Genomic DNA, 12,706 nt, shown 5'->3' with positions numbered 1-12,706 from the left:
CTAATGGGATTTGGCAATAATACCCACGGTGTACATTTCCCTCATCAGGTTTAATGAGGGACTTTTTTTGTAAATGGCTTTTGTTAACAACAAAACCATACTTGCACAGCCAAAGAGTATAAAAGCCACAATTAATTTAATTAAACGACTGTTGCTTCTCCTTATCTAAATCGAAGTCGGCAGCGTCTCATATCGACAAAGCCATAGTCTACAAGACTACTATAGCAAGCGAGGATAGCAAGTGAGTTAAGTGATCTAGCCTACTCAAGTTTCTTTTTTTTGTTGTATTTGCATGAGGTAAGAAATCCACTTATATGTGTTTTCCTTATTGGGTAACAGAATCTATTTCTACTATAATCTCATTGAACCCTAAAAATATTTGAAACTTAATACTATTGGGATACAGGAGATTTTATTTGAGTTTTGTGTTTTTATTCTTCAAACCCATGGGATTTCAATCATGTAATCTTCTTTCAACTTTTGATTCATTCATTACTATGGAGCTTTATCTTCATAACATGTGGTCTCTATCATTCTTATTTTCTAAAATCTGGAATACGCAAGTCTTAGATTCACAAGAAATTTTTATTCTAGGGTTCAAATCAAGTATATTAAAGAATGAAACTAATATGAGATTTGGTATGAATACAATAAATCCTACATCATAAATTGATAAATGAAAAAAAAAAAAAGTTTCTTTGCATGATTTTGAAATTATGGCTTATCCTTTATCAGTAGAGAATGGACGGACTAAGTTGCATAATGAGTGTGACTAACGAGGATCTGCAGCAAGGACAATTGTTATGCATTGTTTCCTTAAAATTTCCTTTTCCATAATCATAAGTTGGGACTGTGAACCATGGTTTCATTACAATTCTTAAATTGTATTATTTTACCCATGTTCAGGAATTGACACAACGTTTCTCCAAGACATATGGGAAACACATTAAAACAAAGATTGAATTATCAGTTGGATGGATCTTGGCCTGTTAAAATTGAGACTGATATTGACCGTGGTCTTATTGTCCTTTTAGAAGGAATGGATGAAATATTTGACCATTTCAGAGTTAGGTCTGACTATGAGATTTCCATAGTGTTTATTTGCTCTTACCACTTGAACGCTATTGACAGTGATTTTCACAAGTGTACGAAATCGTAACAAGTAATATAGAATGAGAAGAGTATCATATCCACAGGGATTGTATACCAAGTACCAAAATTATGTTAACCTATTATTATTTAAACAGAAATAAGGGGAATTATTTTAAGAAATTAAATTAAACAAATAAAAGAGAACAAAGAGAAATCAAGCAACAATATTTAAAGAAAAGAAATCAAGGGATTTAAAGCTACTAAGGATTTTGACTTCACTTAGTTCTATCCAATTTATTTTATTAGCTCGTTAATCAATTTTAATTATTCAAGTAGGGGAAACAACCCTAAAATCACTAACAAGCTCTTCCGATGTTTTGTTAGCTATTTTAATTCGGTCTAATTACCTATCTTCCAATAGCGCAATCAAACATGAATTAAACCATTAAGTTTTATGGTTTGTTTATGAATTCATAACCTAAGGTCATTAATTTATGAAAACCCCCCATGAGTCAAACCATATAACTTCTGCATCAATTTATTATTCTCATGTAATTTATTACCCTATTCATATCAAAAACCCTTCTCCCGATAGTGATTAATGAAATAAATCAATCCAGGGGAGAAACTCTGCCAGGAAGCATTAAGTTCAATAATAAATTATATCATGAACAAGGAAAAGCAAATCTAATATTATAAATTGGAATCAAAATTAAGCTACATTAAATCCCTAGTATGAGAGTTTTCGTTCAACATAGTAATTAAATAAAACTCAATTAAACTTGTAAATATTCTCATAATCAACTTGAATATTGAAAATAAAACAAGGAAAGAGTTTAGAAATAAAAACTAGTTAATGATTGGCTTGGGCGGCTTCCTTGAATCTTGACACAAATCTTGAATACTTTAAGTTTTGGAGAGAGAGAGAAAATAATAGAACAAAAGATGGAATATACAATGAATGGATCCTCTTGACTATGGCTAGTGTCTCTATTTATATAGACTTTCTGGAATATCTTCGTGTTCGTTTAGGAAAGTGAATCTTTATTGAGTAAGAAATCTTTTGAAGATAGGAAACTATTTAGGCTTTGTATTTCTTCCAAATTAGGACTCTCCCAGCGTCTAAATAGGATTTAAACTTGTTTGGTATATCAGAAAAGGATCTCATGCAGGTCCATACAAGCGGTATGGGCTGGAACTGACATTCTCGGCCCAATGCAAAATCTGGTCTTCAGCACGGGCATGCTATCTGGCACGGCTTGGGTACAGTCTTTTCTGCATTTTTGGCTGATTTTCTATAAAAATTCTATAAAATTCCTCAAGATCAAGTAAAATATGATTCAAGGAAGCTTTGAACAAAAACATAAATAAAAACTAATTAAAGTAATTAAAAATACTAAAAATCCTAATAAAAACTATATTAAAAATACTAGAAAAATAACACCTATCAGCTATTGTGTTTGATAGGAATGGAAACTCTGTCAAATAGCCACCTGTCCCAGATAACAGGAGTCTCGTGAAATGGATATTTGGTCGTAACAATCAAGTGCAAAGAAAAATATCCCTTAAAGTCATGTGTCAGGTGCATTCTCACCATCTGAAGTTCCCTTTCATTTCAATCATGAGAACTAAGCACTGAATTCCAATGTATGGTTGCACCTTGTTTCTATCTAATTTTAGATGTTATTTGCCTATTGTGGACACTAATGGATCTTGCTTGCGTCTCACTGATAGCCTTGACTCAACTGGTCTCTGAAATTACAAAAAAACCAAAATGTGCCCAACTTCTAAGACACTATTTAGCAAGAGCCCTACGACCAATGCAAATACTGAGAAAAATGCAGAAAATCATCGAGATTGGGCAAGCAAGTTATAGTATTATGCTTTATGGGGCTACATGACCACCGCCAAATCTATAAATGGGGCAACTCCTTATTCATTAGTCTACAAAATAGAAGTCGTGCTATCAACGGAAATAGAAGTGCAGTCCTTACGCATAATGATGTAATCCAAGATTCCAGAGTATCAATGGGCAAAGAATCATTTTCAAGAACTAGCACTCCTGGATGGAAAAAGGCTTATGCCTGATTCATGGATTAACTGTATAAAAGGAGAATAGCTAAGCACTTCCAATAAGAGAGTTCTTCCGAAGTCACTCAGAGTAGGAGACCTGATCCTGAAATAGATACAGCCAAACATTCATGAACTGAGGAGGAAGTTTAAGCCTAACTGAGAAGGTCCATTTCTGATCAAGAAAATGTTTTCAAAAGGTGCAGTGAAGCTATCGAACATTAAAGGCAATGAGTTTTTAGAGCCGTTCAATTTGGATAAGCTTAAGAAATTTTATATACAAATCGAAATGTTTATGGTAAAGCCCAACTAATAAATTCACCTTTTGTGTTCTTATTAACTTTAAAGCTTGTTGTGTTAAGTTCTTATTAACATGCAAATGATGTGAATCTGCATTTGTGACATAGAATAGTAGGAAATATATCAAGCATTTCCAAGCAAATGACATTTCATCCATAATAAGTGCATACATTCATATAATTGCACTATCAATAAATGTCTAGTACATTTCATTAGAAAAGCAAGATAGATGCATCTACATGCCAGGTCCTAATAGAAATCTAATGGTCAACAAATTAATTAACTCCAAATCAGCACCGACTTCAGAATAGGCCTGTAGCCATGAGCGGTACAAATATGAAGAAGAGGTAATGGCCACATCAGAAATAGGGACAGCCATGCGACTGGCCCAAGTGGAAGTAAAGCGAGACAAAAATCATGGAGTAATAAGTCCACCCTCAAATCGAGTGTAATTAGGGATAGCCTAATGATGACTGTACTGCCTCGCTACATAGCTGGGATAATAAGCCACTGTCATGGTTAATCTACACAGGGGCACGCAAAGCATGTAGGAAGAAACTGTGACTTGCTCTATGTACCACCAGGGGCAAGTCCATCTGATAGCCTCAGAGCTGAGATCTTGAAAGTCAGTAGTCCAATCTTCAACAGTTTTACCAGTCAAACGGCGATGGCGTCGAAAATAGACTCGCGGCCTATAATCAAACATTAGATGGTCCGATGGTGGGTCCATCACCTGAAGCTTCTCAAAAGCCCATAACTGTAAAAAAAATAAAAAAAAAACAAAAAGAAAGAAAAGAAAAGAAGCTCGTTAAGTAGAAAACCCTCAAGGGCAGCTTAAGCAAAAGTTAGAGCAATATACAAAAAAAAAAGAAGATTGTTAAATTAAAACCCACAAAGGGCAGCTTAAGTAAAAGTTAGAGCAAATAAAAATAATAATAATATGAAGATGGATGAAAATGCATTTACCTACAGTAGAAGCGGGCTCCCCATCGAACCAAGTACTGAGCTAGAGTCTCGAGCATAATCTCCTAGCAAAATGAGTGTCTCAGTAAGAATAAGTGGGAACGGCGTGTGTCGCCTAGCCATCTGCTCGACTATGGGCACCAGCCAAAGGCTACCATAACGGTCAATATTGGCTCAAAATGCAGAAACAGATGAGTGGAGCCCCATACGGGCTAGTGCAGTTCATACGCAATGCATAGCCTACGAGTGGCTGCAAGGGCATGACATCAGCTCCGAAGTCATAAGTTGGAATCTCATAAGCTAAGATACCAAATACAGGTAGAATCATCGAGGCAGGGTCAATGTCTAGCCGAGCCATCCCAGGAACTTCTTCAGTTGGGGTATATCCTCCCGAAAATGATGCTGAACTCCTCAAATAATGGACAAATCTCAAATTCGTTGTGACGAAATAGGTTGTCCAAAGGGTCAAAGTGGTTAATCAACCATTACAGCAGTACGGGTTGGACCCGAATGTTTCGATAGTAACAAAGCCCGTTAAGTTCAAAAGGAGAAAGCAAATCCAAGTCTTCCCGGATGAAACTGCGGAGCAAAGCTTCAAATGTAGGTGCTAAGGGCCGATCCATGAGGAATGGCAAAGAAATGACGACTTTGGGGAAGTTTTTGAGTTGAAGCTTCATCTGGAACGAGAGGAATAGACTTTTGAGGCTTGTATAACTATTATGGGTTTTTATAACATAGCCCAAAAATCACCCGAAGCTAAATTTCTTCCTAGTTTTTGATTTCAAACCTAATATTTGCATGTTTTTAGTAATTATAATGCAAAAAAAGCAAGGAAAAGAGTTACAAATTACCTCGGACAAGCCGCAATAGAGGTGGCTCGGTAAATTATGCCGCAGGCTGATAGAAGTCCCTGTATCAGGAATAAACTCTTGCAACTTCATACCATAGCTCACAGGTCGAGTCACGGGATTGATCACCTCATCCCCAGGAAACCAATCAGCAACATTCTCGACAGCCATAAGTCTTGGTTGAGAGAAAGAAGAGAAAGTGAGTTTTCAAGAGAGTTTTGAAAGTTAGGTTAAAAGTGACAAATGAATGTTACTTTCACCTTTTTATTAAAAAAAAAAAAGTTAAAGTGGGCCTATGGGCCCAACTTCGGCCATTGGGCCATAATGGCCCAAAGGCCCACCTACTGCAACTAGCTCTCATGCTTAGCCGGTAACCCGTCAATAGCCCGCCACCTAAGTAGGGGCAATATATCGCTAGTCACAGGTAAGTTTTCTCGTTTTGTGTGCCACAGCACTATTTTTAATAAATTCACACAAAAAAATGCATAAATTCATATAAACTCACACAAGCTCATGCATTTTTATTATGCAAAATCACGCTTCGCATGTGCAGACTTTTCCGGGCCTAATCACGAAATTTCTAACTCTAACCATCGGCCAAAGGCCTATTTTCATGTGAACAAAAAATTGCTTTTTGTAGGTACCTCCCCAACCGAAGCATGGCACTGTAAGTCCCTTGAGGCACCGTAAGTCCCTTGAGGCAACCTAAGTCATCCCAGTGGGTGCATCTAAACCCTTTAACGAAGGCACACATCCATTGAAGCCACCAACAATCACCATGATGCAGCTCATTTGCATTTCATGTCCTCAGTAACAACCTCCCATAGTGGAGTATTTCAAAATCAAGCCGTCCAAGGTGATGCACCTAAGCCTTTGAAAGAAGGCACACATCCATCAAAGCCATCGGCAACCACCATGGCGTAGCTCATCTGTACTTCATGTCCTCAGTGATAGCCTCCAATAGTGGAGCATTTCAAAATCAAGTCATTTTAGGTGGCGCACATATGCCCTTCAAACAAGGCACACATCCATTAGAGCCCCCGACAACCAACATGGCGCAGTTCATCCGCACTTCATGTCCTCAGTGACAACCTCCCATAGTGGAGCATTCCAGAACAAGTCATCCCGGGTGGTGCACCTAAGCCCTTCAAAGAAGGCGCACACCTGTTGAAGCCACCGACAATCACCATGGTGTAGTTCATACACATTCCATATCCTCAGCGACAAACCTCCCCAGGCAGAGCATTCGAGTTAAAACTGCTGAAATGGCACCCTACATCGGCAAAGCCGCTAAAATGCCGCACTTCATCCATCCAAGTCGTTCAAAGAATGCAAACCAGGTAAGCATTTCTTACTTGCGCGTCTACTTTACATTTTGAAGACATCTTGCTTAAAAAGCAAAATATTATCAAAGTGGCGGCAAAATGTAGACGCTCAAATTTTGCCTCTAATGGCTTAGTGATGATAAATATTTTTTAACATAAGTTTGGATCGGGATTCCTGATCATCCCGATTTTTGGACCATTGGTCCGTGGCTAAGATAATACACGTATTTAACCATTTTACTTTTTCGGTTCACCGAGCATTTCATGATGAAACCGAGGCCAAGAAGCTCGGTGCACCACCTCATTTTGCGTGCCATCTGGTCTAATTTTATAAAAATAGGCCCGGCCTTATTTTGGGACCCACTGGTGGCATTTTTATCATATAACCCTAAAATAGGGCAACACATTCTCATTTGTCTTTTCGGAAAACCTTAAGGAAACTCTACCATTCTCAAAACTCAATTAAAATCAAAACAAAACTTGTGTTTTCTCTTTGGTTTAGGTTGTGATTGTAACACCCCTTCCCGGTCCACCCGTAAACCCGAATAAACCGAGTCGAGACGTTACAAACTGGTTGACTGTATGGCCTGACATGCTGAAGTCATAATGTATATTGAATATAATAGCATGCTGATGTTGTATACAAAAATAATGTAATTTATATTTACAAAACATGATACTAGTGTCAAAATGAAATGGGCCCAACTGTGTGCCCTGTACATGCCATTAAAAGGATAGACAAAAGATACACATCCAAATGAGTAGCTACCCTGAAGACTGAGTCTTCTACAGATGAACTGCAGCAGTTGTAAGCTGACTCTCTACGGTCCAATCTCAAAACCTGCGAGTTAAACAGGTAACTCGCTGAGCAAATAAAGCTCAGTGGATATCTCAACAGATAAAGAAACAATTAAACACATACATGTATAGAAAGAACCATGTAAACACATATGGCACATATAAGCACACACATCATGATACTTTCATGATACCTTGATTATCTTTTGTACTGTTTATAATACTGTATAATTCATGAAATGTTATGTCAAGATATCTGTATGGCTCCATAAGGTTATAGTGAAACCGAAGTAATAAGAAAAACTGTATGAAACTGGATGAATACTGTATGCTTAGCTGCTATGGCCCATATATAATCATATCCACTCAACGGCCTGTAGCCGGAGTATCAAACTGTATGGGGTGCAGATCTGCTATCCTATGTCGCGACATAGCCTTATCTACATGGTTTCTACCTAACCTCAATGGAGCATAATGTTGGTATGTCAATAATATAACACAACATCATATTAATAGTTCATAACTTCATAATTCATAATGTTTATTTGATTTCACATCATTTGCATGCTTGCATGTTGTTTTAATACATGATTTAATGTTGTATTTTGGTATTAAGATGATTGGAGGCATATAAGTGAAGCAAAGGAATACAATTGCATTGAAAATGAAGTCCAAAAGTGCATGAAAACACAAGTCGCGAGCGCGCCTTGCAAGGTCGCGAGCGCGTAAAGCACCAGATGAGAGACAGTGAGTTATCGGGCACAAGTCGCGAGCGCGTACTTCAAAGTCGCGAGCGCTTACAGGCCAAGGGCCAAGTCCGCGAGCGCGTACTTCAAAGTTGCGAGCGCGAGAAGTGACAAATGAGAGTCAGAGAGTTTGCGAGCACAAGTCGCGAGCGCGTACTTGAAAGTCGCGAGCGCAAGATGTGCCAAATAAGAGTCAGAGAGTTTTAGGTGAAAGTCGCGAGCGCGCATTTGAAAATCGCGAGCGCGAGAAGGCAACGCGAGCTCGTCATGCGATTCGCGCGCGCGCTTCGCGTTTTCCAGCCTGCACAGTTTGTACTCTTTTGGTCATATCTCTTAATATACAACTCCGATTTGGATGATTCAAAAACCCATGTAAAGCTAACACATAGAGGAACAAATAACTCTTCTATGACACTTCCTAATTCCATCATTAAATGGGGTCAAAATAAGATGAAGTTACTGGTAAAATTTCCAACAAACCCTGTTTCAGCATAAACTCACTATTTACTTCATTTATTCAATACCTCCCATGTTCTCCCCTGTTTTCTCACCATTACCAGTCCTCCCACTCAACATGAAGCAATATTGTCTCATTAGCAACACACCACACAATTCTCATACAAAGAAAATGGTAAAGGAAAAGAGATATCAAACCTTTACTCCAAAAAGCTTGAGCTCTTCTTTAACTTCTTTTTTCTACACTCTTTGAACTCCCTTCACCTATAAATAAGAATTCTTATGAATTCTAAAATAATAGCACCAAATGATTCAATTATGAACTTCAAGAAGGTTTACTTACTTGGATAGAAGAAAAATTGAAGTTAAGGCTTAACTACCATTAAAATTGAAAGGAAGGTGGAAGAGGAAAGGAAGAAAATGAAGAAGATGAAGATAAAGATGAAAATGGGAAAGTGAAATGGGTATGCACGGGTAGGCTCTAAAATATCCATGACTTTGTGTGTAAAAGTTCTAAATGGTACCTCAATTGTAAACAGGCTACAACTTAATACCCAAACTTGATCTTTTAATGCAAATAAATCCTCACCCATATGCTTTGATCTTTTTCTCTCACTCAAGTAACTCCACTTATAAACCCATTCTACCCCAATCGGGTTTGGTTCAACTCGACTCAACTCGACTACTCGACTCTATGCTAAGACTCGACTCGGTAGGATGTCACAATTCTCCCCTCCTAAATAAAAACTTCGTCCCGAAGTTTACCTGTTGTGAACAACTGCGGATACTGTTGTCGCATGGTGTCTTCAGATTCCCAAGTTGCTTCTTCTGTCTTATGATTCCTCCAAAGAACTTTTACCAATGCTATTTTCTTGTTCCGCAATTCCTTAGTTTCTCTAGCTAAGATCTGAACTGGTTCTTCTTCATAGGTGAGATCCGGCTGAATTTCAATCTCTTCTGCTGATAACACGTGTGATGGGTCTGATCTGTATCTCCTTAACATGGATACGTGAAAGACATTATGAATTCGATCTAAGGTTGAAGGTAACGCTAGGCGATAGGCTAATGGTCCTACACGTTCAACAATCTCGTATGGACCAATGAACCTAGGGCTAAGCTTACCCTTTCGTCCAAACCTTAGGATCTTTTTCCATGGTGAAACTTTCAGAAATACCTTATCACCCACCGAGTACTCAATATCCTTTCTCTTTAAATCAGCATAAGACTTCTGTCGATCACTTGCTTCTTTCAGCCGTTTTCTGATGATTTCCACTTTCTCTTCTGTTTCTCTAACCAAATCTGGACCCAAAATCTTCTTCTCACTCAGTTCTGTCCAACACACAGGTGTCCTACATGGTCTACCATACAATGCTTCATATGGTGCCATCTTAATGCTTGATTGGTAGCTGTTGTTGTAGGCAAACTCCATGAGAGGTACATATCTGTCCCAACTGCCTTCAAATTCTATAACACATGATCTCATCATGTCTTCCAGGATTTGAATAACTCTCTCTGATTGACCATCTGTTTGAGGATGAAATGCAGTGCTGAAATGCAATTTCGTTCCTAATGCTTCCTGCAGTTTACTCCAAAATTTCGATGTAAACCTTGGATCACGATCAGATATAATGGATGATGGAACTCCATATAGTCGAACTATTTCGCTAACATAAATGTCTGCTAACTTGTCCAGAGAATAGTCCATCCGAACTGGTAGAAAGTGTGCGGACTTAGTTAATCTGTCCACGATCACCCATACTGCATCATGCTTCCTCTGCGTCTGAGGTAATCCAGTAACAAAATCCATCGTGATTTGATCCCACTTCCATGTTGGCACTGTTATTGGATGAAGTAACCCAGCTGGCAGTTGATGTTCTGCTTTTACTTGTTGACATGTTAAACATCTTGTTACAACATTTCCGATATCTTTCTTCATGCCCGGCCACCAATAACCTTTCTTCAAATCTTGATACATCTTGGTACTACCTGGATGCATTGTATATGGACTGTTATGAGCTTCATGCAGAATCTTTTGTCTAAGCTCCCCTATCTGTGGTACAACAACTCTGTCTTCATAAAATAAGACTCCACTGTTATCCAATCTGAATTTCCCACCATGATCTTCCTGTACTTGTTTCACCCATAGTGCTGTTTGTGCATCTTTCTTCTGTGTCTCTGCAACTTCCTGAACCCAAGATGGTTGTACTTGCATCTGTGCTAGAATAACTCCCTGTTGTTGCAACTCCATGCTAATTCTCATTGCTCTCAAAGCAAACAATGATTTCCGGCTAAGGGCATCAGCTACCACATTAGCTTTGCCCGGATGGTAATTAATGACATAATCATAATTAGCCAAAATCTGCATCCACTTCCGTTGTCTTGAATTCAAATCTTTCTGTGTCGGTAAATACTTTAAACTTTGATGATCTGTGTAAATGTGACACTTTTCACTGTACAGATAATGCCGCCATACTTTGAATGCTAGAACAATGGCTGCCAATTCTAAATCATGGGTTGGATAATTCAATTCATGTGGCTTCAACTGTCTGGAGACATAAGCTACCACTTTTCTGTCTTGCATTAGTACACATCCTAACCCAGTATGAGAGGCATCACTGTAAATCTCAAAGCCTTTACCTGACACTGGCTGAGTCAACACTGGTGCTTCAGTCAACTTTTTCTTCAAAGTGTCAAAACTCTGCTGACATCTATCATCCCATTGGAATACAACTGCTTTCTTCAATAATCTTGTTAAAGGTGATGCAATGATGGAGAATCCCTTTACGAACCTTCTGTAATAGCCGGCTAAATCCAGAAAACTTCGAACTTCTGTGACGTTTCTGGGTGGTCTCCAATCAACAATAGCTTCAATCTTATGAGGATCCACTCTAATACCCTTCGATGACACCACATGTCCTAAGAAAGAAACTTCTTCCAGCCAAAACTCACACTTACTGAGCTTGGCATACAACTGTTTATCCCTCAGTGTCTGAAGTACAATCCGCAAATGTTTATCATGTTCAACCCTGTCTCTAGAGTAGACCAAAATGTCATCTATAAACACCACCACAAATTGATCCAGATATGAATGAAACACGCGATTCATGAGATCCATGAAAACCGCTGGTGCATTTGTGAGACCGAATGGCATGACTAAAAATTCATAGTGACCATATCGGGTACTGAATGCAGTCTTAGCGATATCTTCTTCCTTTATCCGCAACTGATGGTATCTCGACCTAAGGTCGATCTTAGAAAACATACCTGCACCTTTTAGCTGATCAAACAAATCATCGATTCGAGGCAATGGATACTTATTCTTGATTGTCAGTTTGTTCAGTTGTCTGTAGTCAATGCACAGTCTGAATGATCCATCTTTCTTCTTTACAAATAACACCGGTGCTCCCCAAGGTGATACACTGGGTCTGATAAAGCCTTTATCCAATAACTCCTGTAGCTAAATCTTTAACTCTTTTAGCTCTGCTGGTGCCATTTTGTAAGGTGCAATTGATACTGGTGCTGCTCCAGGATAGACATCTATGGTAAACTCCACTTCCCTCCTTGGTGGTAACCCTGGTAACTCTTCTGGAAATACATCTGGATAATCACACACTGTTGGTATATCTTGCACTTCTGACTGTTCTTTCTCTGCTTGTAATGCACATACCAAGTATGCTTCACAACCTTTCTGAATTAATCTCTTCGCTGCCATGGCTGATATCACATTACCTAGAAAATCTCGCCGCTTCCTGACTACTGTAATCTCTTCCCCTGCTGTTGTATATAATGTCACCCTTTTCTTTGCACAATCAACTATAGCCTGATGTCTGGATAGCCAATCCATACCCAGAATAACATCAAATTCTCTAAATGGCAACTCCATAAGATCTCCTGGAAACTCTTTTCCATGAATAACAATTGGACATCCTTCGACCACTGTATGAGTTTTTACTACATCTCCTAATGGATTTGTAACCAACATACCTTGACTCACATATGCAACTTCTAACCCTTTAACCCAAGGTTTATGTACACTAATGTATGAATGAGATGAGCCAGGATCAATTAAAGCATAAACTGTATGATCACATAAGGAAAACTCACCAAC

The sequence above is a fragment of the Jatropha curcas genome, chromosome 9 (assembly GCF_041381405.1).
Source record: "Jatropha curcas cultivar XTBG-Jc1 chromosome 9, XTBG_Jcur_1.0, whole genome shotgun sequence".
NCBI lineage: Eukaryota > Viridiplantae > Streptophyta > Magnoliopsida > Malpighiales > Euphorbiaceae > Jatropha > Jatropha curcas.
The sequence above is the reverse complement of the archived record's forward strand: the minus strand, read 5'-3'. Positions refer to the sequence as shown.